Source organism: Myodes glareolus, chromosome 14, assembly GCF_982192425.1.
Source record: "Myodes glareolus chromosome 14, mMyoGla1.1, whole genome shotgun sequence".
Taxonomy (NCBI): domain Eukaryota; kingdom Metazoa; phylum Chordata; class Mammalia; order Rodentia; family Cricetidae; genus Myodes; species Myodes glareolus.
In genome coordinates, this window is record NC_142039.1 from 24,016,886 (window position 1) to 24,044,724 (window position 27,839).

General features: G+C 38.9%; 1 long non-coding RNA gene and 1 pseudogene across 2 annotated transcripts; one reads left to right on the top strand and one right to left on the bottom strand.

The window, feature by feature from the left end:
* Positions 1-4,574: 4,574 nt before the first annotated feature.
* Positions 4,575-15,767, bottom strand: LOC146891951 (uncharacterized). The gene is made up of 3 exons (XR_015734826.1): positions 15,581-15,767; positions 8,399-8,604; positions 4,575-8,148 (listed from the first exon to the last, which is right to left on the bottom strand). It is a non-coding gene; the product is annotated as an uncharacterized LOC146891951 (long non-coding RNA).
* On the top strand, positions 12,910-26,820 carry LOC125417406 (prostaglandin-E(2) 9-reductase-like; annotated as a pseudogene). The gene is made up of 9 exons (XR_015734825.1): positions 12,910-12,990; positions 16,886-17,053; positions 17,844-17,960; positions 18,562-18,639; positions 19,017-19,139; positions 21,723-21,832; positions 22,356-22,521; positions 25,144-25,226; positions 26,204-26,820. The product of XR_015734825.1 is annotated as a prostaglandin-E(2) 9-reductase-like (transcript).
* The last annotated feature ends 1,019 nt before the right edge of the window (positions 26,821-27,839 follow it).

Sequence of the window (27,839 nt, forward strand, 5' to 3'; positions counted from 1 at the left end):
CATATCTGAGCCTAGGCTGCTACCAAGGACCATATCTAGGTCCTTCATGTAACCAAAGCCAGTAACTGTGTTGATGTCTGTGGCCCATGGTACCACCAAAGGTCACATAGATGCCCAAGGGCTGTCTCTGGCCATGTTGGTGTCTCGCCACCAGGGTCATGCCAATCTGGGTGGCCTGCACTGCCACATGGTGGCAGGGTGTTATCTGGACCTAGGATGCTATTGCTGGTCATGTCTGGGTTTGTGGTCCAGCAGTAGCCATGGTCTGGGTTTATATCTGTGGCTCCTGCTGCCACCAGGGGCTGTGCTGATGTCTGGAGTCTGGGCAGCAACCTGAGACTATTTTGTTGTCTGAGGGCTCGGAGGGGCCATACCAATCAGGGTGGCCTGTGCTCTTACTGGGGCCATGAGGATGTCTGGACCCAACTTTCTGCAAATAGCCATGTCTGAGACTGTGGTCCTGTTGCCACTGGTGTCTGTGATGATGCCTATGTCCTGTGTCACTTCATAGGTTCATATGAAATATGTGTGTTGAATTTTGCGGGCTGTGCTGAGTGGGGCCCACCTTTCACCTACCAGCCCTCAGATTGCTGGCTGTGTCCCTAGCTGGACACTGCAGTAAAAGAGCTGGTCCTACCCAACATGGGAGAACTAGTCCCTGTACCCAAGAGTAATGTTCTCATCCCTCACTAGGGGCATAGGAGAGCTGGTCCCTAGGATATTGGCCTGTAGAGCTGGCTCTGTCTCTCACCTGAAGGGGACAATCCCAGTGGCCCTGTCCAACCAGCTCAGCTACCACCAAGACACAAATTCTGGGCCTGTGGTTAGCCCACCCTAACATCTTCCCCATCTGTGACCTACTGGAGTTTGGGAAGGACCTTGTCTTCAAGAACAGTAACTGTAGAATCTCTATGACTCACAGCAACAGCATCTGACCTGAGAGGAGTTTCAGTGAGGATCCAGTGATGATGATGTGCCAGAGGCCCTGAACCAGACCACTGGCTCATCACAATGAACATTTTGCGAGTGGTATTGATTAGACAAAAGGGTTTACTGTTTGACACACTGCATCACTCAATACCACGAAGTCAAATGAAGAAGTATTGCAACAACAGAGGACCAAGCTGGTTTTTTTTGTTTGTTTGTTTATTTTGTTTTTAATTAATTTTTAGGGAGCTTCGTGGGGGCATACTGCAGGGTTAGGGGCAGGTATGGAGGGACTGGTACATGAGCAGGATTGGGGTGCATGATGTGAAATTCCAAAAGAATCAATAAAGAATTAAGTTAAAAAAATGAAATCATCAAATTATCTTCCAAGGTGGCTATACCATTATGCACCTCCATTAGCAATGAATGAGGACATCCATTGCAGAATCTTCCAGCATTAAGTGTTGTCAGTTTTCTGGAATTTTCCCATACTACTAATATTATCACCTCATTATTATTTAATTTACACCTCTTAAAACAAAAACAAATAGACAACAAGAACAAAAATAACCTAGATTTTATATCATGATCACAGTCTCAGTGTCACTAGGGTCAATGAGTCAGTTCTAAACCAATCAAAAATTCCAAGGCAATGGCAAATGAATTTGTAGACTGATTCTTTTGTGGAAGTTTATTAGGTGGTTATGAACTTTACATGACATAATGATAAGACAAAATAAAGTTACTCTTATACAGTAGGAATTATGGAGAGTTGACTTTGAACTGATAAAGATAATACAGAAATAAAATACATTAGGGCTGGAGTGATGGCTCAGCCAGACCAGTGCTATCCTTGAAAGCATGAAGACCTGAGTTTGACCCCAAAACCCACACTTAAAAAACCAGATATAGTAACACACACACTTGTAAATTTAGTGTTGGGGAGGCAAAGACAGGTGTATCCATGCCCTCCTGGCCCACTTGGCAGGTTCCAGACTGGTGAGAGATCATGTCAATGAAAACAACAACAACAACAACAACAAAGAGAAAAATGAATGGTATCTTAAAAATAACAACCAAGGTAATGCTTTGACTTCCACACACTCATGCAGACATGTTTTCAACGAAAATTAAATATGCCAGTCAAAACTAGAGAGAGCAGTGTACCATGGAAATAGAGCCCAGGTTCCTCCATCTTGAGTTTTTGCTGAGACCATTTTAGGTTAAACTAGATTTTGATCTTAATGGGAAGTCCTGTGGAAAATTATCCAGTCCCATTTTAGCAACCCAAGGCTAACTTGTCTTCTGTTAAACTGTCTGCTTGTGCAAACCTCCCCCTGAAGCGTCCAAGCAAAAGAATAGGATATACTTTTTGTCTTTAAAAGGCCTTTACTCTAAATGCTCAGCATTACACTTGGTTCTAGAGTACCTGAGTGTAGTCCCAGCTGGCTTGAATAGAGACTTTCAAATGGCTATGGATTATCTGAGTGGTCTTCTCTGGAGGGTGACCCACAACACCAGATACATACTACTGTGACTATGAATATTTGCTATCCAATTAAAATGGCACATGTATTTTGCAGGAGGATTATTTGCTCGGTCATTCCACAGTGCCAATAAAGCCTCCCTGAATTAAAGGACAGAGTTTGCAATTGGCCGACTGGGATGAGTCATAGAGTCATTGGAAGAATTTAGAGTCCGGATAGCGAAGGACAGGGAAAGGGAATAAAGAATTTCTGGGGCTTGTAGATGAAAAAAAAAAAAAAAACATGAAGAGAGGGTCAGCCAATTGACTCTCTGATGTTCCTTGGTGTTTATCAGACAGATTTTTATCTGAATTTCTGACTCCCCAGCTTTTATTAGAACAATTAGGGAAACAAAGGTGTATATTTAGAAAATTGTTTCACATATTAATTAATGTTATAGCATAATTAAACATCTACTCAGCAGAAAACACTCTAATATTAATTTTTTAAAGGTAATAAAGAATATTTTTATGTTTCCTATATAGAAAAAGTTATGATATTCATGAAGTTTGGAGAACAGTCATGAAGAATTTCATTACAACAGCAGATCCAGGCTCGGTGGCACTTACCCGTATTTCTAGCATTTGAAAGGCAGAGAAAGGAAGATCAGGAGTTAAAAGTCATCCTCAGCTACATGGCATGTTCAAGGGCAGCCCGTGAGCTACAGGAGAGCCTGTCTCAATACACACAAAACCACCAAACCCAAAACCCAGCAGAGATAAGTTGGGTGTGGTGACACACACCGAAATCCCAATAGTCAGGCAGCATAGGCAGGATGAACTACAAATTTGGTGCTAGGCTGGACTTCATAACTCGCCAGCTGAGTTTCATAGGAACCTATTTCAAAAACCAAAACAAAGTAACACAAACACAAATGGTGGTATTTGTTCATAACAAATATATCATGTAAAAATTAACATAGGATTTTTTGGGAAATATCTCGATAAGTATTGCTGATACTCTAAGAGAATTAATATTTAGAATATGTGAATTTTGTAGTCTGATCATAAAGAGTTCAGTTTCAGATTTTCATAGGTACTGTCGGCCCAGCAACTTTACCCTTGAGGCTAGTTTCTCCAGTCGCGCCACCAGGGGGCGCTTATGTAGCCCAGCCACGCAATCAAGGGGTGACCAGGCGAATTCTGAAATCAGGTTCCCAGCAGTGTCGCCTCATCTAGATTCTCCCTAGCCCCTTCTGGCACCGCAAGTTCCGTTGAGGACGAATAGTGGTGGGATTTCTAAATGCCACTCTCTTGGTTCAGCAGGACAGCTGGAAAGAATGGCATGGGAGCGGGGGGGGGGGGGGGGGGGCGGGCAGAGGGAGGGGGTGGGGTGTGGGATCATAATATGCTCAAGAAAGCGGCAGTCAGCTTTCTAGGTAGCTCAGAACTAGGTAGGGTTTAACTCGGTTACTCACTTAGGGAGAGCTCTGTGTTAGGAATTTGACACTTTCGATATAGCTTGGGGTTCGGCGAGTCAGTCAGTCCCATCTCGGTCTTTGAGAGTGGCTTAGAAAGTCTGATCTAGGAGACAGTGACAAGGACATACTGGGAGCCAAGTATCTAAGACACAGTGGGCAGCGCAGGACATCATCAATAAGACCCCATACTGGGTCTTTTGGGTCTGGAAGCAACAGCTCACTCTTAGGTCCAGGGAGGAGTTTCTCACCAGCCCCAAACAGAGCCAAATTAGGCGCGGACTACAGATCCCAACATGCACTGCGCTCACCTCTTTCAAACACAAAAATGCCATTCTTGCCAGGACTTCTGCAACTATGCAATTACCCGAATTTCAGAATCTAGAACTTCAAGTTCTGACTCGATGGTACCTGCGGCGGTGCTATCCTGCCTTCGTTTGCTTTCGTGGTTTTTTTGTTTGTTTGTTTTTGTTTTAATAAATTAGTATCCCATATTACCTGCAATGCAACACAACCAAGGCACACAGTATTCCTACCTTCCCTAAAAGTTCTTCTGTACTCTTCCTGTGACTATGACTGCGAAGAAATGGCCGGCTACTCTTTGAATTACTAACTTATCTTAATTTATTTCATAAGAGACCACAGGAACTTTCTTAAATTTCGTTTAACAATTGTACCAGAAGTACCTTCTGTAGAACACAGTGTAAAGGAGTTTCTCTATTTTTATTTCGTTCAGAGTTTGGGGAGGCTGAAGGACATGATGGTGACAGGACACAGCTCTGATTAGGACCACACGCCTGATGGCTCAGCATAGGAGAATCATATGCAGAGATTCCATCACCAGATGAGAATGTGAAGAACAGCTGTGGACCAATGATGTAATTTCATCTTAGAGTTCACTACCAAAGATCTCACCCTAATGCTTGATCCCACCTCCCAACTACCTCCTTCCCCTCTCTCTTAAATTCCTAAGTGGGCCCAGAGTCAGAGTTTCTGGTTTTTCTTTGAGGAAAACAGGAACGGTGAAGTGCTGGATATGTTCTTAGTATGACTGAATAATTCTAACATACACATGCAGAGAAGAACATCCACCTTTCTCTCCTCACATTTGCTGCCTCCAACCCATCTCCTCTGCACACACAATCTCTCCTGTTCCCATTGGCTCCCAGCCCACCAGAAAAATCTGTCCTATTTCCCCTTCCCTGGGAGATCCATGTGTTTCCCATAGAGCCCTCCTCATTACCTAACCTCCCTGAGTCTTCAGATTGTAGCTGGGTTATTATTTATTTAACTGCTAATAATAATTTGCAAGTGAATACACACAATATTTGTCTTTCTGGGTCTGATTTTACCACACTCAGGATGAATTTCTTTTCTAGTTAAATTCATTTGCCTAAACCTACTGACTGGGAGAAGATCTTCACCAACCCCGCAAGAGACAAAGGTCTGATCTCCAAAATATATAAAGAACTCAAGAAACTAGACCTTAAAATGCTAATTAACCCAATTAAAAAATGGAGCACTGAACTGAACAGAGAATTCTCAACAGAAGAAGTTCAAAAGGACAAAAGACACTTAAGGTCATGCTCAACCTCCTTAGCGATCAGGGAAATGCAAATCAAAACAACTCTGAGATACCATCTTACACCTGTCAGAAGGGCTAACATCAAAAACACCAATGATGGCATACGCTGGAGAGGATGTGGAGTAAGGGAAACACTCATCCATTGTTGGTGGGAATGCAAACTTGTGCAACCACTTTGGAAATCAGTGTGGCCCTTTCTCAGGAAACTGGGAGTCAACCTACCTCAGGACTCAGCAATTCCACTCTTGGGAATATACCCAAGAGATGCCCTATCATACTACAAAAGCATTTGTTCAACTATGTTCATAGCAGCACTATTTGTAATAGCCAGAACCTGGAAACAACCTTGGTGCCCGTCAATAGAAGAATGGATAAAGAAGGTGTATCACATATACACTTTAGAGTTCTACTCAGTGGTAAAAAAAACAATGACATCTTGAATTTTGCATGCAAATGGATGGAAATAGAAAACACTTTCCTGAGTGAGGTAACCCAGACCCAAAAAGAGGAATATGATGTGTACTCACTCATAAGTGGATTCTAGCCATAAATAAAAGACATTGAGCCTATAATTCGTGATCCTAGAGATGATAAATAAGAAGGTGAACCTAAAGAAAAACATATACTTATCCTCCTGGATATTGGAAGTTGACAAAATTGCCGGGCAGGAGTTGGGAGCACCGGGGTGCGGGTGAGGTGGGGATAAGGGGAGATGGGGGTAGAGAAGGGAGAAGGGGAGGATGGGGAGAGCTTGAGGGAACGGAATGGTTGGGATGAAGGAGGGGTGGATGTGGGAGCAGAGAAGTATATATCTTAATTAAGGGAGCCATTTTAGGGTTGGCAAGAGACTCAACTCTAGATGGGTTCCCAGGTGTCCAAGGGGATGTTCCCAGCTTGTTCCTTGAGCAGCAGAGGAAAGGGTGCCTGAACTGGCCTTGTCCTATAACTACACTGATGAATATCTTGCATATCACCATAGAACCTTAATCTGGTTATGGTTTGAGATAGAGACAGAGACCCACATTGGAGCACTGGACTGAGCTCCTAAGGTCCTAATGAGTAGCAGAAGGAGGGAGAACATGATCAAGGATGTCAGGACCACGAGGGGTGCATTTACCCCTCTGTCACAGTGGGACAGATCTAATGGGAGATCACCAAGGCCAGTTGGAATGGGACTGATGGAGCATGCGATCAAACAGGACTCTCTGAATGTGGCTGACAGTGGAGGCTGACTGAGAAGCCAAGGACAATAACGCTGGGCTTTGATTCTACTGCATGGATGGGCTTTGTGGGAGCCTTGTCTGTTTGGATGCTCACCTTCCTGGAGCTGGGGGGAACAGGGAGGACCTTGAACCTCCCATAGGGTAGGGAACTCTGACTGCTCTTTGGCCTGGAGTAGGAGGGGGAGAGGGTGGCAGAGGGAAGGGAAGGGAAGTGGGAGGAGTGGAGGAGGTGGAAATTTTTAATAATAAAAAGCACTATAAAAAATTCATTTGCCAACAAATTTCATGATGTCTTTTTTTAACAACTGAGTAATACTCTACTGTGTAAATGTAACACATTTTTTAATTCATTCTTTACTCCAGAGACATCCAGATTGTTTCCAATTTCAGCTATTATGAATAAAATCACAATGAACTAGTTGAGCAAGTGTCTTTGCAGTAGGATATAGTGTCCTTGGGGTATATGCTGGGTCTTGTAATGGAGTGACTCCTAATTTTTGGAGAAACCTGCATACTGACTTCCATAGCAACTGTACAAGTTTGCACTCCCTCCAGGAATGGAGGAGTGTCCCCCTTTATCTATATCCTCGCAAGCATGAAGTGTGACTTGTGTTATTGCTCTTAGCCATTCTGACAGGTATAGGATGTAATCTCCCAGTAGCTTTGATTTATATTTCCCTGATGGCTAAGGATGTTGAACATCTCCTTAACTGTTTAACAACCATTTGCATTTCTTCTACTGAGAATTCTCTGTTTAGATCTGTATCCTGTTTTAAATTTAATTATTTTGGGGGTTTTTGGATGTCTAGTTTTCTTTATATATTTTGGATATTAGTCCCCTACTGAATGTGGAGTTGGTAAAAAAAAAAATCTTTTCCCAATCTCTAGATTGCTGCTTTGTCAAAGTAATGGTGTCTTTTGCCATGCAGAAGCTTCTCAGTTTCATGAGGTCCTTTTTATAATTGTTGATCTTAATGCTTGTGCTACTAGTGTTCCCTTCAGAAAGTTGTCTCCTGTGGCAGTGCATTCAAAGCTATTCCCCACTTCCCTTCTATCAGGTTCAGGATTCAGGTTCAGAATTAGTCTTACAACTCTGAGGAGGGAAAGAGTTCCCCGTGAGATGTGTTGCAGCTCGTAGGAGGAAGGTTTCCCCAGTGGAGGTGTTGCAGCTCAGAGGGGAAATGTTTCACCAATGTGTTACAGTTCTGAAGGGTGAAGGGAAAGGTATCCTGACAAGCAGAAGCCAAGAAATAGCACAAAGAAACACCCATTCTATGGGATACACAGGAGATCTGGATGGGGAAAGTGAGGCTATAGCTGTTGTTTTGCTACAAAGTTCTAGGAAGGAGTCTGCTGGATGGCGTCTGCTGGGGTAACAGAGAGCATCTAACATGCGTTTGTAAGTCCAGCTCCACGGGATCTGACGATGTTTTCTGGCCTCTTCGGGAACCTGCACACACTTCAGGTATTCTGCAAGATTCAGATAGATGTGTTTGAACATTAGAATACCCTTCAAGACATAAAAAATATTGACTATAAATAATAGTTAACAGTATATTAGTCAGGGAGAGAGAGAGAGAGAGAGAGAGAGAGAGAGAGAGAGAGAGAGAGAGAGATTATTGAAATGACTTACAGGCTACAGTCTAGCTAATCCAACAACAACTAGTTGTGAACGAAAAGCCCAGAACATGTGGACCACATTAAGGAAATGTCTTTTTACCTCAAGATCCAGATTAAACGTGTGTGTCCTCCTACATCAGAAGTCTAGACTAGAAATGGAGTCACCCACTTAAAACCAAGCAGAAAATCTCTCAGACGTGTGCCTTCCATTTCTGTTTTGTAGTTTATTCCACATATGGTCAAGCTGACAACAAGAGTGGCCATCACACAATCTGTTAGTTTGTAAAATTTCTCATTTCTACCATGCTAAAGAGAAAGAGAAAGAGAAAACATGAGTTTGAACTACAACTTCTGAAGTAAAACCTATATCGCCCCTGGGAAATAGTACTTTCTTTGGTTTTCTCTGTATCAGTTCTCAAGACAGAGAAGCAAAACCAGCAAGGCCAGCCCCAACCAAAAAACTCATGTTAGTTCCTGCCTAAACTTGTTCACAATGAAATATTGAGAATGAAATAAATTCAGTATAAGGGTCACAGAAGTTGAGTGGATAGTGTACTTGGAAGAATGCAGTTCAATTCCTTATGATAAAATAAATAAATATTGTCTTGAAAAGAGTGAGTGTTAGGCATTTTAGCACTCAGGAGGCTAAGCAGTAAACGAGGGTGAGTTTGAGGTCAGCCTGAGCTCTGCAGTGAGTTTGAGGCTACTCTGGGCTGTATAACAAACATATGACTGAACTAAAGAATAAAGAAATAGAAAGAACTCCAAATCATGAAGTATTCAAAGTCCTTAAAAGTGACTTCTTAAATATTAAATAACAAAATAGCTACAGTCAACTCAGCTATGGCATTTATTACCTATTTTCTTTTAAATATGTTTCAATTGACAGGTATTTGTGTGTATTTGTAGAATAAACTCTGAGACTTTGACATCCGCAAGCGTCATTGAAAGTGCCAGTGTAGGTGGTAACTTGTCCAGATCAGCACCAACTTATGCGACCATTATGAGAACAAAAGGCTTGGACTTCTGGGCTCATGTGCAGGATCGGGGACAAAAAAGAAACATTTGGCTACTATAAGCTGTTTTCTGGATTTGTCTCAAGTGCAGGCTGGAACTGGTATAGGAAACAGCTCACGAATTAGGGGGAGGGTGTTGTGTGCATAGCCAATCTGAAGACTCCTCAAGGAAGTCTGGAATTGAATACAGGGTACACTCTGCACTTGTCTCCAATTTAGAAAACTTTGTTATGAAGTTAGTTTATGCCTGTGGCTATCAGGTACTGTCACCTCAAATGCCATGTTGTTTCTAGCTGTGTACACAGGTTAAAGGCTGAGCTCAGAACAAAGAACTCTGTGAAATACCCTGGGTTGTGATAAGGAAAGAATTCTGTGCTAAAGGGAAGAGAAAAGGAAGAAACCACAATAAACTTGGTGACTTCTGTCTTTAATTTTTATCTAAACTTTTTTTTTGAGGTAGCATCTCATATTGCCTAGAGTGTCTTCTACATTTTCTGAGTAGCCAAGGTTTACTTTGAACTTCTGTTTTCTGCATGCTAGGATTATAGGCATGAATTAGTATATCTACTTCTCTAGTGATCAAACACAGGACTTTGAATATGTGAGAACAGTACTAACTTAGACACATCCCGAGACCCACTTCTGCATTTATGGGACCCAGATATATGGAAGGAAGGGCTGAACACAAGATAGGTGACCTTCAATATCTCTGGAGGCAGTTCTAATAGGACAGATACAGAATATGATGAATAGTGCTCAGACTCAAAGTTCTAATCAGTTGTCTCTTTATATGTAGCATTTTCTGTAATGACTAACCAGGGAATGGCTACCAAGTTCGATCCCACATATGGTGGCTTCTCCATCTTGAAGGAGTCACAGAACCAGTAACTGAGGGTGAGCTTCAGCTATGAGGAAATTATTCTTGGCCAAAGAATAGGAAAAACAGGCATAAAAGGTTCACTGGAGAGGCCACAGTAAGTGAAAAGAAATGAAGGGAAGACAAGGAAAGATATTAATGTTCAGGGTCGCTGGTATACAAGTCAAGCATCAGCAGATTGGATTATGATAAAGTTGGCAGTCGTCTGAACTCAGACTACTTGGGCTAACTTTACAAGTCTTTTGTCCTTTTGTTTTAATTTCTTCACAAGTAAACAAGATTTGGGTGTAGAAGAATCCAACCAAATCACGAGCATGTAATCAGGGCAGGGCAGGGCAGAATTAAGTGAGGTCATGCATGCAGTACAGATTAGAACATGCTGGAAAACAAAAAGCCCTATGGCCTCCTCAGTGTCAAGAGATGGTCTGTTTTTTTCTTGGTCTGTGAGGCTTGACAGAGTTGTCAAGGATTCAGTTCTGTCTTTGTACAGAACTTTGTTGAAAAACAGATGCTCATCTTAAGAGACTTAAGGAATTTTGAGTCTTATGGGAGAGGGGAACAAAAGGACCCAGGGAAGGGACAAAGGAGGAGATAGGAAAGCAGGAACAGGAAGGAAGGAGACCAGATGAGAGACTGATTACTTGAGTCTCAAGTAATACCATACTCCTGTACTTCAAACAGTTAATAGTTCCTACCTTCTCTGACCTCCTTCCTGTAGAACAGTTGTCAGACCTGCTCTGCAAGGTCTTAAGGCCTGGAAATATCTAGTTTTACTACAGAGCAGAAGGGGCTTTGTTTTTATTTAAAACAATCCCTGTATGCAAAGCAATTTCCTGTTGTGCACACTGGTCCTATATAGGTGCTATGAATGCAGGACAATAGGCGAAAATGGCAGGGGACCTTACCCCCCCAGTAAATCTGTAGAGAGAGAGTGGGATATGATGACCTTTCGTTTGAATGATGGTCTGAATCTAATGAAAATGGAAGAATGAGAAAAGGAAATAGGGCCCAATGATTACCGCTGTTGAATTCAGACCTCGATGGATGGAGGCTTAGTAGAAACCACAGAGCAAGAGGGTCCCTTAGTATAGTGTTTAGGTTTTCCTTGTGAATTAGTCACAAGCAGTAAACACGCGGGTCGTTACCTGAAGTACATTTTAAGTATGAATTAACCTCCTAGGGAAGCTTGAGTTTCTGCACTAACAGTGAAAGGTGATATCAGCTTCTCCCTGGCAGAAATGTAGACTGAGAGGAGCGAATATATAGTTAACATATGGACTGACAAGATGGTTGAGTGTGCAAGGGTTCTTGTCATACCAGCCTGGAGTTCATTCCCTAGAATCCGATATGCGTGTAGTGTGATTTTAGTGTGTGTATGTGTGTGTGTGTGTGTGTGTGTGTATGTGTGTAAGAGAGAGAGAGAGAGAGAGAGAGAGAGAGAGAGAGAGAGAGAGAGAGATTTAGTGAGTAAGTGAATGAGAGTATATGAGAAGGTGAGTCATTTTGTAGGATTGCATTGCCATATGTGGGTATGTGTGCTCTCTGTGTGTTAGTTGTGAAGTGTATGTATTTGTGATGTGCTTTAGTATTTCAGTGTGTGACTATTGTTCTCTAAGTAGGCATTGTAAAGTGTGTGTTTATATGAATGAATTTTTGTGATTATAAGTGTGTGAGTGTGAGCATGCCAGTATGCTACCATGTGTGTTTGAGTGTGTTTGTGGGACTAGGTGTTAATGTGTGTGAAATAGATAACTGTTAAGTGTGTGTCTCAGTGACTGACAGTGATTGTATACATTTGTGAACAAATGTGATGTATGTGTATTTGAGTATATGTGTTTTGTCTATGTGTGTATGTTTTTGATGTGTGTGATGGTGTGTGTGCACATATGTGTAGATGTGTTATATGTACATTACTTGAATGTATATGCGTGTGTGTGTTGTGTGTAGGTTTATTCATATGCAGTACTATATGCATGTGTGGTGTATGAACATGTGTGGACCAGAGGAGAATTGTGAGTATACAGTTCTGTTACTCTCTGCTTACTTGTTTGAGACAGTTTCTTGCTGGAGCTGGAACCAGACCGACTGGCCAGCATCCCAGTGAGCCTCCTTTGTCCCTACCTGGTAGCTCTAGGAATATAGGTATACACAGCCACACCCAAACTTTTATGTAGGTGCTGGAATCTGAGTTGGGGTCCTCATCTTGTAGAGCAAGTGATCCTAGTCACTGAGCCATATACCTACCCACCCCCATTTCTTTAATTCTCTGAATGTGACTGTGTGTGTGTGGTGTGTGATAGCTTACTCTTTTTATCATGTATAACTAAGAAGAGGCTTCATCATGGCCAGAAAAACATGAGTCCAAATAAGGGAATAGAGGTAAAGAGGTTTTCAAAGTAACAAATGGCCAATGGTTGTTCAATTAATCTTCTGTTTTAGGACAGTTTGTGGGAGACTATACTGAGAAAAATTTATAAAGACTAAATAATGTATCAGCATATGGTACTTTACTCTAGAATTCTTCTTCCTATGAAATCATTGAGCTGTTACCAGTTTTCAGGGGCTTGTGAGCTGTGTTACCTCCCTTCCAATACCCTGCTGTTTAAGGGTTGGACAGAAAATGAGTAATGATTAAACTTACACCCCACATTTGCAGTATATCTTCCTGTTACTCAGCACCCAGTAATAGCAGGGAAAACAGAAGCAGAGCATTTCAAAATGAATCCTAAACTCTGTGCAGAGCTAAATGATGGCCACCACATTCCTGTTCTTGGCTTTGGAACTTATGATCCAGAAGAGGTAAGGATGGTGGTTTTGGAGTTCAGAAGAAAGCAGACAGGTCTAATGGGAGCTGAGAGTTTGACCATGAAGATAAGGACTATAATTCTTAGCTCTGTCTTCACGTTCAGTTTCAAGACTGAAACAAGCCTGTTTCCAGCTGGGTCCAATAGAGAAAATAACAACCCTTAATGCATGAAGTCTGGATAAAGGCTTGTACATGACACTAAGTTTCTTTATCTCAAATATTTTCAGAATTTTTTGAGAAATGTATATTCAGATCACATCCTCTCTATTTATTGAATTCTGTTACAAAGTTTTCTGAGTTTTTTTTATGTACCCCGAATAGTAATAATTTTCCAGATAATTTATTATTTTTGCATTGCTGTGGTCAGAATACCTCACAGAACCCAAAGAAGAGATTGGTGGGTGGTTTTTCTTTCATTTTTGGATTTAGATTATGGTCCCAAGCTCCAATTTGTTGTTGCTTGGTCAGCTTTGTCTGAGCAGAACATCAAGGTGGTGGTGATGGTGCTGGTGGGCTATGTGGAGGCAGCTGCTCTTCTGTTCTTGGTGGAAGAGAAGTGAAGGAAGGAGCTTAGGGCAAGATGCATTCCAAGCACGCAGTCCCAGGCCCCTACTTCCTCCAATTAAACCACACCCCTACTTTCTGTCACTCCCCAACACGGAAATGAAATGAAGAGATTAATCTACTGATCTGGTCAGAGTCCTCTTGATCTAATTACCTCTGTAAATGCCAACACGACACACCCAGATTTTTGTTGTTGTTGTTGTTGCTTAAAAGGAATCCAAATTAAGCCACCAAAGTGAACATGCATAGAAAGACATTTAGCAATGATTTCCTTCTTATCTGCAGGAAATTTCTTCATTCTGTTATTCCCTTGCTGCAAACATTCCCTACACAAAGATCTACATGCTAGTCAGGAATACTGAGAGTGGAGAAATAGTCTTCTCCAGGGAAGAAGACTGTGATTGGTCATCCAAAACTCAGTGGTCAGCCCTGAAAATACATGTATAATTAACACTATACAGACTGACCATGTTGTATTTAAGAATTTATATATATAAATATATTCATGTAATGACAATTAATGAAGAAAGAAGCATCAATATGAAAGAGAGCAGGGAGGGATACATGGGAAGGTTTGTGGAGAGGAAAATGCAGGGACAAATGTAGAAGCTATATTATAATCTCACAGTTAAAAAATTAACAAATTATATACTTTAATCTTTTACTCAAAAAAGTAAAAAGTGTTTCATAAGTATACATAATTTTATTTATGTATTTTCGTTTCTATGTTCTTTACATTGAGGACATGTATAAAAGATGTTACCTATACTAATGATTTGAAGGCTTGCTCTCTGCTTTCTTCCTTTGATGTCATTGTTTCAGGATAATGCAATGTTGCTTTGGTTATTATGGCTCGGTAGCATGTTTTGAAATTTAACATTACAATGAGATAATGGAAAGATTGTCTTAGATTGTCTGTTAAAAAGGGGCATCAGAAAACAAACACTGATGGAATGCTGAAAGAGCAGAACTCTCATACATGCTAATGGGAATGTAAATCAGTACAAATACTAAAGAAGACAATATATAAATTCCTAAAATTAAAATTTTTATATGTTCTACCCATAAACTCCTTCACCTGTACAAAGGAAACAAAGTCAGTATACTGGAGTGACAGATGAAGTCCCATTAGTAACAAATATGATTTTAACTTAGGTGCTCATCAAACAATGAATTATTATGTTGCATGCACACACACACACACACACACAAAGCATTGAGAATCCACGAAAAATTAATTCTTGACATTTTTATAAACTGCATGAATTAGAGGACATTTTAAAAATAAATGCAACACAGAAACCAGATACAAATATCACTTTTATGACAGCTTCATTTTTGACTGAAATGTAGAATAGTGATTATTAGGTTGAACATAGGTACCAAAGCACAGATAAGGATTAAATTGTGGCTTATCAATAGAATGTTGACTATATCTTACAGTGATATATATTTCAGTAAAGGGGATTGAACCTAAGCCCTGGAGCATACTATGTAAATATTCTATCATTGAAAGAAGTTATATATATCACCAGGCTTAACAAAAAGACTTACATTTTGAGATAAGATTGCACTGTGTTACTTACTCAGTCCTTGAACTCAGAAACCTCCTGCCTCAACCTGTGCCACCAGGTCTACTTTTATTTTGTTAATATGTGGAGGAGAGTAACTCAAAGATCCTAAATGTAATATGAAGAAAAGAGAAATGGCATTTGCACTAATTTGATTGGTGCATGTGATATACATTGGTCAAAATACTTCAACCCCATGCCGTGTCTAATGTTAGCCACCCTCTTCATTATACTAACAATGAGCCATCCCTTTGTAACATGTGGGGCCGGCTTGTTGGGGTTTCTGTCCCTCCTAGTACCCCAACAGCCGGCAAGCAACAAAGAAAATCACACACAAGACTCCATAAGGTTATAAACTGATTGGCTCATTAGGCCAGGCTTCTTGTTAACTCTTATAACTTATATTAACCCATTATTCTCATCTATGTTAGCCATAATGACTCCGTACCTTTCTCTGCTGGGCAAGTTACATGCTGTCTCTTCGGTGGTCTGTACAGGAATCGCTGAGAGAGAGCTTCTGCTTCCAGAATACTCCCAGTCTCTTTGCTCCACCCCTACTTCCTGTCTGGCTTTCCCACCTATACTGCCTGCCTGGCCAATCAGCGTTTTATTAAAATATGATTGACAGAATACAGATAATTCTCCCGCACCATCCCTTCTCATTTCTACCATTTCCCAATGATATAATCAAATCATAAATTAACTAAGGACTGACCTTCTAGTGAGGTTAAAGTCCTCAGGTTTCAATCACTTGATCCATCAGGGGACAATTAAGATTAAAACTATAACATTCTGTGCCTGGCTCCAAAAAGATTATCTCTACCTAATAACACAAGTTCATTTATTCCATTTTAAAGAGACCCTCAAATATCAACAGCCCCAGCAAAGACCCAAATTCAAAGTCTCCTCTGAGCATCAAGCAAAGTTACTTAAATAGTTCCGTTTATATATCATAAAAGTAATTCTTATGTTTAAATCTATATCCTGGCCTAATACATTTTAATGCTAGATTTACTTCAATCATACAGCTAGAATGGTTGGAAGATGAGTTAAGACAGCATCCTGCTATGTGTTACAGTGTTTATTTTTAAACTAGATACTGATTGACAGCTGGCAACCTTATTTATCACCATTTCATAATAGAGAAGAATGGCCATATTTTTAACTGTTTGCATAAAGAACAGAGTTTGTAAAGGTCTGATTTGCTTGGAAGAGTACATTTTAGAGTGACTTCAGAGAATGCCTATATAAACCCTCAGCTAAATAATTAGGAATTGAGGCTCTCAACAGATTTCCTGGAAACAATGCATACATGTATACTATTAGTGCAACGTGAGGGGAATTTATGTGTTTGCGTGATTTCTCCAGGGGAAACTTTCAATACTATTTCTCTTGCCATGCACGTTGTATTGGGGTTGTTTTACTTTATAACCTTATTCTATAAATAACAACCACTGTTACAGCTGTATACTGAGTCCCGGGGATCCTCCCAGCAAATCAGTGAACCTGGAGGAGTCCCTGAAGGCCTTGGATGGCAGTGATTCATGAGTGTCTCAGTCTGAAGACTTGGCTCAGATGCCGAATTCTCATTATGTGAGAGCAAGAGGGCCAGGCAACCCTGGGAAAATTCAACACCCCCAAGACAGAACTCACTTAACACAGCAGAAACTTGTGGTTTTGTAAAGTAACTAGCTGTTTCAGAATTAATTCAATCACACGGATCTCAAGATACTCCCTCTGGTTGCTTTTCTAGGTTCCTAAGAGTATGATTACAGAGGCCACCAAAATAGCTATAGATGCTGGATTTCGCCATATTGATGCAGCCTATATGTACCAAAATGAGGAAGAAGTAGGACTGGCCATCCGTGACAAGATTGCTTATGGTACTGTGAAGTGAGAAGATATATTCTATACTTCAAAGGTATTGCACACATATGGTATGCTGGTATGCAAATGAATGAAATTGGTGTGTTGATGATTGTATGATTTGACCACATAATTACATATGATAAACTGGTGTTGAAAACAGAGGCAGCTAATGGATCTTTGCTCACCACTATATTTGAATTTGTAACCTTAGGGTAAAATTATTTTGTTATTTTGATTCTCACCTAAAAACAGTGTGATTTAACATGGACAGAACTATGATAAGACTGGCATCTTAGAACAATCTCATATCTTATTTCTTGGGTGACTAATGTTACTTAAGTTTCTTAATATCCATTTTCACTTTCATTGGTGATGAGAAGAATAAAAATTTGTGTCCTGAGTATCTCATGAAACATTGCTAGAGTCTTGTATTGTGTCTATTATATGATAAAATATCAAGAATACTTCCTTTCATTTATGTAAATAATAGGAATGTTAACTTTTTCCTGTTGGCTAAATGAATGAAAGGATAAGAGAGAAACCTCCTTTGTAAACTCTTGTGAAATATAACTCAGAGAATGGTTGTTATTATTATTTTATCCAATTTTACACAAGTATTAATTTCCTACCATTTTCCTATCAATTGACCAATACACCTCAGGTATGTATCAGACTTGACATTAATATATTAGACAATGGAAAACTTAAGTCTGGACAGAGTATTTTTGCTCTGTGGTCACCAATTTTTGACCAGTTGAAAAAAATCTCAATTTTGGGTAAAAGAAATTCACAAATTTGGGCAATGTGTTAATGTATCACAGCTCTCACTCTGATAATTGCAGCTCCCCTCCACGTGCCATAGGCCAGAACTGGTCCGGTTTTGTTTGGAAAAGTCACTGAAAAAGCTTCAGCTGGACTATGTTGACCTCTATCTTATTCATTTCCCAGTGCCAATGAAGGTAGGCAGTCAGCATCTTCATACCTATTTTACTTCAGTGCTCAGCATGAACTTTAATCTCGCTGATGATTTGTTTAGATAAACTGATAAAAAACTTAAATGAATATATCAGGAAAATTCATGTGGAAAAATTTGGAACCCAAATCACACTAGATTGATGAATTTGGAAAAGTCTTTAGAAATTCTGTTTATAGGGTTTTCCTTTGTTCTATCTTTTCCCGTTGGTAGTAAATATAGTTTGATTATGGTTGTTTATTTTGAATGCCTTATCTGCATTTTCCAGTGAAAAATTCATCTTGAAAATAAACATGCTTGTATCAATCCTCACTTCAAACTGTGACTCTTTTTTATTTAATATTTTTATTTTTATCTTAATCTCTTTAGTTTTGATTTTTTTAAAAAAAAATGGGGCTGGCTTTGAACCTGCTGTGTTACCAAGGCTAACAATGAGTCCACACCCTCTTGCCTCCATATTCTAGGGTTGTAGATATGTGTCCTCAAGACCACTGATCTTTTTTTTAATTTGCCTTTTGTCAAGGAACATTACAATGGGGAAAGTCATGACACTGGTGGAATGGTGACAATGACTGTTTATATTCTAGCCTGACAACAATCTTAATCCAACAGTTGAAAATGGGAAAATATTATTTGATACAGTGGATCTCCATGACACTTGGGAGGTAAGTACTTGGAATACAGAGCACAGGGGAAGTTAAGAGAGGGAGTCAGGTCTCAATTTCACATGTGAGAGTCAGATGTGGGCCTTCAGATCAAGAAACACATGATCTTTGCTAAGGTTATTTTGCAGTTGCAGGTAGGACAGCATAATTGGAATATATTGGAGACTACTGGGAAAGGTTTGGGATAAATATGTTTCAATATATGATTTCTTAGGTGACCTAAGGCATTCATTCTGTCTTTATCTTCTGCCCATATTTTAAGCTGGTTTCTCTCTTCTTAATAATCAGTGCATATGCTTTATTTTCCTTTCCTGGTATTTATAAACATCTCCAGCCACTTTCATAAATCATTTTTACCAACTTCCCCCCTGACTCAGGCCATGGAGAAGTGTAAGGATGCAGGGCTGGCCAAGTCCATTGGGGTGTCCAACTTTAACCGCAGGCAGCTGGAGATGATCCTGAACAAGCCAGGGCTCAAGCACAAGCCTGTGTGCAACCAGGTGAGCATCCACAGTATTTTTTCTTCTGCTCTTCATTCTTTTCTTCTTTTATTAGAAGCCACAATCCTCTTCTCTTATTTACCTGAACTTCATGGAGCAGAGAATGCTGATTATATTTCTGATAGTTAAGTGTTTGTGGAAAAGCCTGGAAGCCACAGTGCTTCTGTGCACGCAAGAATATGGAAATATGAAAGTACTCAAGGAGAGTTGCACTTGGTAATACAGAAGATGACTAAAGACTGCAAGAATGAAAGAACCATGAAGGGGGTAGAGCAATGGCTTGGTCGTTAAGAGCGATGGCTTCTCTGAAAGAGGTTCATTTCCCAGCACCCAAATGGCAGCTCATAAGTCCATTTCTAGGGGATCTGACTTTCTCTACAGGAGGTTATTTCTGACTTTGTAGGGTAAGTTTTATAATGTTCCTTCTCTTTCTAGTTTACAGAACAGTTTTAGGAGCCATGTCATGACACATGGCTTGGTGTCAGTCCCTTGTCTTGGTTGAACAGTTTGGTGTCAATCCCTTGTCTTGGTTGCTTTCTATTGCTCTGATAAAAGACCATGACCAAAAGAAACTTGGAGAGTAACGTGTTTATTTCATTGTGCAACTTATAGTCCTTCACTGAGGGAGGTCAGGGAAGGTTCTTGCAAGCAGAAACCTGGAGTCAGGAATTTAGGCTGAGACCATAAGGAAGACTGCTTACTGACTTGCTCCCACGACTTGCTCATCCTGCTTTCTTATTACACTTCAGTACCACCTGCCCCGTGGTGGTGTCTTCTAGTGACATCAATTATTAATCAGGAAAATGGCATGTGGATTTGCCTACAGGCAACCAATAGAGGCATTTTCTCAACTGATACTCTTATTTCTAGATAACTCTGACTGTGTCAAGTTCACAAATGCTAACGTGAAAATTTCTCTTTAAAAGTGTGGTAGAATTCAGTACTGACTCTTCTGGGCCTGGATTTCTACTTGTTTACATTAGTTGGATTGCTATTATTGACTTTGTCAAGTTTTTTACATATTTTCACTTACTTTGGTAAGACATATGAGTCTAGGGATTTGCTTACTTCTAGATTTTCCAGCTTTTTAGAATGTAAGTTCTCAAATTATGCTGTAACCATCCTCTGGATTTCATTGTGTCTGTTGTAACTTCCTTTCTATCTTCTATAATTTTAATAAATTGGTCCCTCTGCTCTTCTTGTTATTTGGAGACATTTTTTAAAAAGAGATTTTTTTTGCTTCAATTATTACTATCCTGAGTCATGTTTTAACACAGGTTTCCCATAATTGAAACCTATTTCATACATCTCTTTGTATATTTTTGCCTGAATTATCTGTTTTACTGGGGTGTTTGAGAGGTTAATTGTTTTTATTTTAAGATACTTGTTTGGTTTTTTTCTTCATTGAATTCTACTATAAATAAAATTTTGATTAATAAGTGACGATGAATCACAGCTATCCCTAAGTAATGGGGTAAGCTTTGTTATTTTTCCTTAGTTGTCAATGACCTGAGGGAATTTTTACTTTGGTAGTAGCACATTAGGGACAGATATCTGTGTTGTATGTCTGTGTGTATGTATTTGTTACTTTGTAACTATTATATATGTTTACACATACATTCCTGAACACATAAAGTATATCTTGCTTCAAGGATGACCATGTGACATTGTATAAACGATTTGTATGATCTTCCCTTGGGAGTTTTTTTTTTCTTTGTGTGTGTGTGTGTGTGTGTGTGTGTGTGTGTGTGTGTGTGCGCGCGCGTGCATTTGTTTTTTTGGGATAGAGTTTCTTTGTGTACCCCTGGCTGTCCTGGAACTCACTCTGTAGACCAGACTGGCCTCAAACTCACAGAGGTCTACCTGCTTCTGCCTCCCAAATTTTGGGGTTATAAGGCATGTACCATTATCATTCGGTTCTCTGGGGATTTTTTAAACACAATTAAAAATGTATTTTTTGTGTGTATGTATATGAATGTTGTTTGTCTGTCTCTGTCTCTGTATCTCTCTGTGTGTCCATGTGTATGTCCGTGTGTGACTGTGTGGGTAGGCAGGCGTGAATGCAATGGTGTCTGTGTGGAGGTCAGAGGACAACCTTGTGGAGTTGGCTCTCTCCTTCCAACTTTATGTGGGTTCTGTAATAGAACTTAGGTCACCAGGCATGCATGGCAAGCTCTTTAATCCCCTTGCCAACCCCTCATTGCTTTGATGTCCAAATATACCCAAATGTCACCAGCAGAATCCCTACAAATTTACTCTTTTGTCCTTTATACCTACCCTCAAATGTTTTCAGTCAAATTCTTGCTTTATGGTGTAATTCAAATCCGAGGCTTGGTGAGCTTATTCTCCATGCCCTATCTGTACTTCATATTTTCTTACTGTCTCTGCATTTAGTGGTCCAGTCAGTTCATCTCAGGGATGTTTTTGGTTTTTAAAAGAGGATCATTACTTGAAGTTGAAATTTTTCTACTCAGATTTTACATAGTGTAGACTTTTCCACTTCTTTTACTTATGAACACTTCTTTTTCATGGATATTTGAGGTTCTCTATAACCTGAAATCTTTCTGTCTTGTTCATCTACAGGTAGAATGCCATCCATATCTCAACCAGAGCAAGCTCTTGGATTACTGCAAGTCAAACGACATTGTTCTGGTTGCTTATGGTGCTCTAGGAACCCAACGATATAAGAACTGGTAATGAGAATTGTAACTAAATCGTACCTAAAAAGCACATACAAAATAGTTTCAGTCTTGAAATCCCAAGTTTTCTGGAATTTACTCAACAGGCTTGAGAATGGGGAGGACAATCTACAGTTGATTGGGAAAACCTTGTTAACCAATAATCTGTAAGATGTGGAACCTAGTTTAGCTGTGGCTTTGTGGTACCTGGAGATAAAAACCTATACACCACCAAGGTGCGCTCTTTGTGTAGCTTCCCCTGTGGTCCAGCAGAGCCTGGATCTTCCATTTCTGTGGCGTGAGTTTTCCCCTTATAATAAATAAAATATATCTGTCTATCTTTAAGCTAGCCTGGTTATTTCCAGATCTAAGTAACATCAATATACAGTTCTGAAAATGTTGCAGATGATGCTAGTATTCTGGTTTTGGAGTCAAATTTTAATAGTCCTAGGTCCAGCGTAAGCAAATCCATGTGTTGTGTAAGATTTGTAACACATCAAATCTTAATCTCAAGTAGTCAACATTCCTTTCTTTTCAGGGTAGATGAGAATGCCCCATATCTCTTGGAAGATCCAATTCTTGGTGCTATGGCTGAGAAGTACAAAAAAACTCCAGTCCTAATTTCCCTCCGTTATCTACTGCAGCGTGAGACTGTGGTTGTTGCCAAGAGTTTCAATGAGAAGCGGATCAAAGAGAATATGAAGGTGAAGAAAAGACTATGGGCATCAGGGCTCCTGCACAGTGTTTCTCCCTCGAAGGCTTATTTGCAAGCTTCCAGTATTCTTGTATCAGGTGACTGTGCCTGGCATTCCCTAGGCACGTGTGTTTCAAGTGTATGCGTGAGCGTTTTCTTCTCTACAATAGCACTCTGGGTTCATGCTGTAGAGGATTAAAATTGACTTTGTTTCCTCTTTAAGATAACAATATGCTCTGTAGTCTTGGACACATGAACACCTGTCATTCATTCCCTGAAGTGAGGTAACCAGACTATGTGATTTTCAACCTTCATTAAAAATTTATTTTATACAAATTTTTAATTTATATTGATGCTCATAAAGAATAGTCTTCATATATTGATTCACTTTGTGGGTTGATTGTCTTTATTTTCAACTAGGAAAGTACTGTTACCTGTAATAGTTGTCCAGTAAGCCAGTTGCAATGTACAAGTTTACAACAAAGAAATTAATGCTATTGTTCTTTCTTGTCCTGTCTTTTTTCAGGCAGTCTCTCTGCAATCTAGGCTCATCTCAGACTCACTGTCTTCTGCTCTTAGCCTCTCAAGAGCCAGGGTTACAGGTGCACTCCACATTCAGCTAGGACCGGATACTCGAAAACTCCTTTCATTTCTAAGCTTAACACTGCCACATTATCAATGTTTTTACGCTCTGTGGGTCATGGGTCATTATAAGTTACAGGCTCAGCAAACCTCAAGGGATGGGAGAGAGACATGATCCTATACTGGGAAAAAAAAAAACTTGCATGTTCATATCACAAAAGTGTGTATCCTCAGAAATTAGAAGAGTTGGGGGAAGGGACACTTTACAGCCCATTTACCACATTTATATATTCTCAATGTTTGCTTTTCAGATTGAGAATTGTTTGTTGAAGTATCTTCCTCATAGTTCATCCCTGTTTTCATTAGTTTTATGATATATATTTATGTGCTAGAATCTCTTCCTTACTGGGCTCACACCATTCATGTCTTTACTTTGTGGTCAATGAATATTATTCTTTCCTATATGCGTAGCAAAATGAATTTTTTTACATTCTTTATGGGTGATATTTTTTTCCCAACTGGTCTTTATTGTAAAGCAAGTTTTTGAGTGCTATGTAAAATTGGGAATGATGTAAAAATATTTACTTTTTGTAAAATGGCACTTACACATTTCTAGCAACAAAATTGACCCCTCTTTTAACTGTTGTGTTTGCTTTTCTCTTTTGTGATCATTGTATTAGAAAATTGCTGTTTAATTTATTTCTTTCAATTTTAGTCTTAGAGATTGAACCTAGAGCCCACACATGATAGGCAATTTCTCTAACATTGAGCTATGCCATCAAGCTTGCTTTATTATGATTTTTATGCTTTTTGCTTAAACGCGTTTGCTCTTATTGACTGCATCTGGTCAGATAAAACTTGGCATCACATTTTCTCAATGCTGGCTCATGCATTGAAACATGATCTATTTTCTTTTTTACATTGCAAGCTTTTTTTAAAATATGATTTAGGTATACATTTCTGAATTTTAGATCTTCTTTTAATATTATTAAGTAAATTTTTACTCTGTCCATTAAAGCCTTCATAAGTATTCTGTCAGTTTGAACTTAATAATTTAGATCAATTATTGATAATGTTCATTTTGCTTTGATAATGTTCAAATTTATAGAAGTTAATTAAAAATCATAAATTGATACCTGTTACCTAGTTTTATCAACTAATACATTTTGGACACTTTTTCTGTTTCTTCCTTCCTCTATTTATAAAAATGCATATTTAAGGAACCTCTCATGTTGATGGTTTATTAATAACTGAAAATCATTTTGCTGCTTTCAGTGTTGCAAATTTCAATAGTGACATCCTTTTTGAGCCTGCTTTTGGATCCCTTAAGCAAAATATCATCTGTATTTGAGAAATTTCTGATTATATGAGAAAGTGTCATTTTTTAATATATTTTAGCTATTCATTGATTGGATGTACACAGCCTACTGTATTCATGATAATTGTTACTAACTCATATATTTTAAAGTGATCATGCTGGGCAATGGTGGTGTATTCTTTTAATCCCAGCACTCAGGAAGCAGAGGCAGGCAGATCTCTGTGAGTTCAAAGCAAGGCCAGCCTGGTCTACAGAGTGAATTTAAGGACAGGTTCCAAAGCTACAGAGAAACCCTATCTCAAAAAAAAAAACAAAACAAAACAAACAAAAAAACCAAAACAAAATCAAAACAAAACAAAACAAAAAAAAACCACGATCATTAGGTTCCTCCAGATCTGCATGCAACTGATTCTGTAATCTTTTCATTTGTCACTTTGGTTTCTTTTCTAGTCTCTTTTGAGGTCTGATATTGCCTGTAGTCCAGTGAAATTTAAATAGATTTTATATAGTAATATATTTGAATTCGTCTTTCATTTGGTATTCATTAATAGTTTCATTTGATCTTAGCAAAAGGCTGAGATTCATTTGCTTAATAACTTGAATACTTTTTGTTGCTATTCTCTTAAAAGTCCTTTGGAAGCTCTTATCCCCACATCTTTTAGTCTGATTAGCTTGTGTTTTTCAGATTGTCAAAGATGTGGTCATTCTAAAATCTGTCTACTTATGTGACAGGTTTTTGAGTTCCAGTTGCCAGAAGAGGACATGACAGTTATTGATAACCTGAACAAAAAATACCGATATTCTACTGCTAATATGTAAGTATTGGAAAAATTTCTCAATTTGTTTTATGATGTTGAATTTAATGTGGTTTTTAAGAGTAGTCTTAATATTGGGTAATGAGGTCAGTGTGAGACAGGGGTTTTGGGAATTCTGGTCCCAAATTCTTTACAGAGATTTGTCTGATACATTAACAGGGTAAATGTAATCAGGGTTAGATTGTATTGCTACATATGGGCTTCTCTACTTAGTATTCCACAGTCTGAAGATCAGCCAATATTGCTGACTTTATATCAACATATAAGCCACTATATTTGACAACTATATAGTGAATATTCATTGTGGATTTTATTGTAGCTTCTTTAGAAGGATCCAAAAATATCAAATTAGTCATTTTGAATAAATTATTTTTATTATTTTATATTTGTCTTGTTTTTCAAGTTTAGAGACCTACAAAGTATGTAATGAGTTTCATGGACATGGAAGTGTATCTCATAATTTTGTCATTTTCATTTCTAATTAACTATAGTGTGTTATGTGTGGTAACTACTGAGTTAAAGCTCATTGAATTATGAATTTGGGATAACCAGCACTAAACTTTATATACATACTTACATGCACATATATACACATGTCTGTGTATATATGTATATGTACACATACATATATATTTAGATAAATATCTATAGAAATATTATTGTACACAAATCACCATCAGATTCTAATTGCACTGAAATCTGGAATGAGGATGAGATATTGCTTTGGTAAACTGATGATATGGGTGATGGAAAATATTATGTTTGTACATTTGAATATCAAAGTTCTTTTACATTTAAGGAAGGGGAACTAAAATTAAATAATTTAGTTTTTATCAACAAACAATTGCTATGTAGGCTTTTTGTGACAGTAAGATTGTGGCAAGTAAATACAAACCTTTTATTGTGATAGCAGCCAGAAGGAGAGTCATTCTCTCTATAGTCTAAACTTGTTCTACACATTTTCTTTCTCATTTCAGTACTTCTGCCCACCAGGACTATCCATATTCAGATGAATATTAATATATAAGCCTTTGCTGTGATACCACCTTGATGGTAGCAATGTGAGAGATGCCATTGATACTGATTGGACATCACCTCTGGTCAATGTTGTGTGTCAGCCTATAATCAACCAGATCAAGAGAGATGGGTGCTGTGTTTTTGTGATACTCTAAACAATGAGATTTGTCTCTATGAGGTGCAACTAAAGCACCTCTATTGCCTTTCATTTGTGTAATTTGTTTCCCTTTGACTCATCTGAGCTCAAGGAAACTATGATTTGAGTGTTGACAGGGAATGATGTAGACAACCAGCTTTGAAGGATTAGCAATTAGGTGCATGGAATTAAGGTGAGGAGAAATGGACAATCCTATCTGAGATATATGGGTAATTGATGGGTTTATCCTATAGATAAAGAAAACTTTCCTCCCAAGAGCCAGAGTTGAGGGCTAAACCTAATGTCTTTCTGCAAATAAAGGGTAGAGTACGGCCCCAGTAAGTACTGATTGAGAGGCTGAAAATCAAATTAACTGACAACTGAAAACTGGTAAATACTTGTTCTGTGTTCAGCCTTCTTAGTTTTAAAAATAAACTTGGATTTGATACCCAAAAAGATATCATCTTTTCAAATACTTTATTTTTTGTGTGTTTACGAAGAATGTGATTGTAGGAACATGTATCAGGGACCAGTCTTGACAAAAACACCTCTTGCCAGGGTAGCAGCATGAGGATTTAGAAATATGAATAAAGAATATGAAGACACATGAAAATTAATAAAACAGAAACTATAGAATAGTACCAGGGAGGCATTCCAGTGAATACTGAAATTGTCTGTGTTTAATTTTCCATATACTTTTATACCCCAATCTAAAAAAGAAATGAAGGCAACAAAAGACTTCTTTAATATGATACAATTGACAGCTTGAACAGTTAATTATTTTAACATTTTGATATCAAGTCATTAATGTTCTGTGGTTTTGGCAGTAACGTTACCCTAAAACAGGTATCTTGAAGGTGCCATTCCCCAAGTAACCTCATATTATAAAAGAAGTATCAGAAGCATGCTTGCATATTCTGACCATCTATCAGGATGGAATGGATCTACTTGTATGAGCCATTTTAATGTCAAAAGAACCAAGTAACCACATCCTGAGTCGGGATGTGTAACTACACTTGTCAACCATTTTGAGCAACCTCCAAACTCTTTGATCATCAGACAAGGTAGCCGTAGGCTTGCCTTTTTGAGCCTCCATAATTCCTTCCTTTTTGTTAATTTTAATAAAGCCTGTGCTTTTGCAACAGGACAGTTGATTGTGTCTGCCTTAGGGGAACACCTTCCCATTCCCAGACTTACCTGTCTTTGGTACATGCATTTCAATCATACATACCCATGTTTTAGGTGCCTAGGAGGAAAAGGCTCAAACCCATTTTTGACTGCTGATTTCTGTAAGCAAAGGGTTAAGGGAGAAAGTACTTCTGGGCTGTGTATCTCTGAGTCAAGTTTCTATCAAGAGTTTATCTACAATTAGATAATGCTTTGTGAATGTATAAGCTCCTGTGGCTACAATCTCCTATTTAAAGGAGTGGAGGATCACCAGGGTTGGGAATGCCTTTTTT